A 3,175-nucleotide genomic window follows, 5' to 3' on the forward strand; every position below is an offset into this window, starting at 1 on the left:
CCCCGCCCCCGACCTATCACCTTCATCCCCTCCCCCACTCACCTATTGTACTCTATGCTACTTTCTCCCCACCCCACCCTCCTTTCACTTATCTCTCCATCCTTCAGGCTCTCTGCCTGCATTCCTGATGAAGCGCTTTTGCCCAAAACGTCGATTTTACTGCTCCTCAAATGGTGCCTGAACTGCTGTGCTTTGCCAGCACCACTCTAATCTAGAATCTGGTTTCCAGCATCTGCAGTCCTTGTTTTTACCTCATAAGTCTTGTTCAGTCATGTGTTACATGTTTATAATGAAATGCATTTTTAAAAATGGTACTTCATTCCCTTAAGGACAGAGGCATGTACTTTTTTAAAATTTCTGTGTCTTTAAAATCTGTAGATTGCAATGAGAAAGCTTCTAAAGACAGGGATTTACCAGGATGGCTGTATAGTTTAACAGCAGGAAATCTGATATCTATTGTGAATTCTGTTTATGTGGCTGTTGGTAGCTGCAATGTGCAGATAGTCAAGAACTGTGGAATTCTTTACAGGTGAACTTAATTGGTTCTCAGCTAACTAAGCAGGTTAGAACTGGGAACAAGTTACAGAGACACACACACACAGTAAAAAAACCAGAAGACTGCAGGAGAAATCACACCTTGGCAGATTGTAAAATTTGAATACAATAAAACTTGGAATTATAAAAGCTTGTATAATGGTGACCATATAACCATTCCTGAAGAAGGGCTTATGCCCGAAACGTCGATTCTCCTGTTCCTTGGATGCTGCCTGACCTGCTGTGCTTTTCCAGCAACACATTTTCAGCTCTGATCTCCACATCTGCAGCCCTCACTTTCTCCACCATATAACCATTGTCAATTGTTGGAAAAGTTATCTGATTCACTAATGTTCTTTAGGGAAGGAAATCTGTTGTTCTTCCCCAGCCTGTATAGACCGCAGGCCCATAGAAATACAATTGATTCTTAACTGCCCTCTAAAATGGACTAGAGAACCAATCAGTTAATGGGCAATTAGGGTTGGATAACAAATACTGGCCTTGCCAGTGACACCCACATCCCATTTGAAAATTAAATAACTCTGATTTGACCAATCTATCTTTACCTACTCTGTAATCTGTACTTACATATGTACAATCTTCAAAAGTACTTTTGTGTGGAAATTGGTGCTTTTGTTTTATTAGTTTACCTGGATCAGTTTAAGTACAATAAAGCTAACCTTTTTTTGTTAAACACTAGAAAAACTGGTCTATTGTATTTTTCATAATCTCACTGTGTACATTAATGTGTAATCATGTACTAATGCTCTAGTGGATGCATTCAATTGACAAGTACATTCTTTTCAAACAAAAAAACCTATTGTAGTCATCGAAGATAGGCAAATGATGGGAATTATTCAATTCCTCTTCTCCTTAATATGACAACATATTTATTTTATGATTTGGAGCTAGAAACAAATCTTACTTTTATCTGGCAGTTATACTCTAGATTAAAGCTTCCAAGTTTATAATGATACAAAATTTGTGTGAAGTTCAGTCATTGTAAATCAGTTGATTGGTTGAAACCAGAACATTGCCAGAGATTTGTTTATAAGAACTAAAAATACATTTGAAATTTGGAAATGGTAGTTGTTATGCAACTCACAGTTTTCACAATATATCACACCATTTTGAATTCTTTGTTACACTTGACATGTGTTGAAAGTCTAGTTTCCTGAATCCTTTCTTAATGATTTTTGTCATTATACCTTTATATGAGGATTTTTTGCTTGAGGCTGCTAACTTTGCTAAATGTCATTGTCAATTATGTCCCCTTTTCTCTTGAAGCCAATAATTGAAGTTCACTGAGCAAGAGACCCTTTTCACCCGCCAGGTGAATCTTCTGCAGGTTGTTAAAGCTTTTCTTGTTAGTTCCTCTAAAATCACATGTCCTGCATGTTTTCGGAGTTTTGTTCGTGGTTGTCCATAATTTTGTCATGTACAATCTTAATTTCGGTCTGATTTGTGATGACCAAGAAAATTCATTTTGGGCTTTAGTTTTAGTCAGTTCATTGTAATTCTCCATTTGGCTTGATACTATGTTGTAATTTGACACATGGATTAGCTCAGTATACTTGGAGTGGACATGGATATGTATTTTTCATGGTGAAATTCCCAAGGTGGAGTTATAAATACCTAAGCGAATAGATCTCTAAAAGCAGGATATTGTGTGAAAAATAATAAAAGGAACTTTTGTAAATGAATTGATACAGAAGCAAGGAAGGATGTGACAATGAATCTATATCAGACATCAATTGAAGTACTCTGTGAAGATTTCAGCATCTCATGTCAGAAAGGTTGCTCACACTATATTTATAGAATTCCAACAGTATGGAAGCAGGGCATTCGGCTCGTCAAGTTCATACTGCCCTTCCAAAGAGCATCCCAGACCCAACCCATAACCCTACATTTCCCACGACCAACCTATCCTGCACATCTTTGGACTGTGGGAGGAAACCGGAGAACTTGGAGGAAACCCACGCAGGCATGGGGAGAATGTGCAAATTCCACACAGACAGTCGCCCAAGGCTCAAATCAAACCGAGGTCCCTGGTGCTGTGAGCCATTGTGCAGCCTTATTTAGAGAATTTGATTAACCATATTAACTAGAGAAGAAAAACAAAAAGAAAATTTGCAATGATTATATATATGTGATGATATGCTTTTAATGTTGTTGTGGTTCTGTTCGCCGAGCTGGAAGTTTTTGTTGCAAACAAAAACTGGCTAGGCGACATCATCAGTGCTTGGGAGCCTCCTGCGAAGCGCTTCTTTGATGTTTCCTCCGGTGTTTATAGTGGTCTGTCCCTGCCGCTTCCGGTTGTCAGTTTCAGCTGTCCGCTGTAGTGGTTGGTATATTGGGTCCAGGTCGATGTGTTTGTTGATGGAGTTTGTGGATGAATGCCATGCCTCTAGGAATTCCCTGGCTGTTCTCTGTCTGGCTTGCCCTATGATAGTAGTGTTGTCCCAGTCGAATTCATGTTGCTTGTTGTCTGCGTGTGTGGCTACTAAGGATAGCTGGTCGTGTCGTTTCGTGGCTAGTTGATGTTCATGTATGCAGATAGTTAGCTGTCTTCCTGTTTGTCCTATATAGTGTTTAGTGCAGTCCTTGCATGGGATTTTGTACACTACATTAGTTTTGCACA

This window comes from Chiloscyllium plagiosum, chromosome 2, assembly GCF_004010195.1.
Source record: "Chiloscyllium plagiosum isolate BGI_BamShark_2017 chromosome 2, ASM401019v2, whole genome shotgun sequence".
Classification (NCBI taxonomy): domain Eukaryota; kingdom Metazoa; phylum Chordata; class Chondrichthyes; order Orectolobiformes; family Hemiscylliidae; genus Chiloscyllium; species Chiloscyllium plagiosum.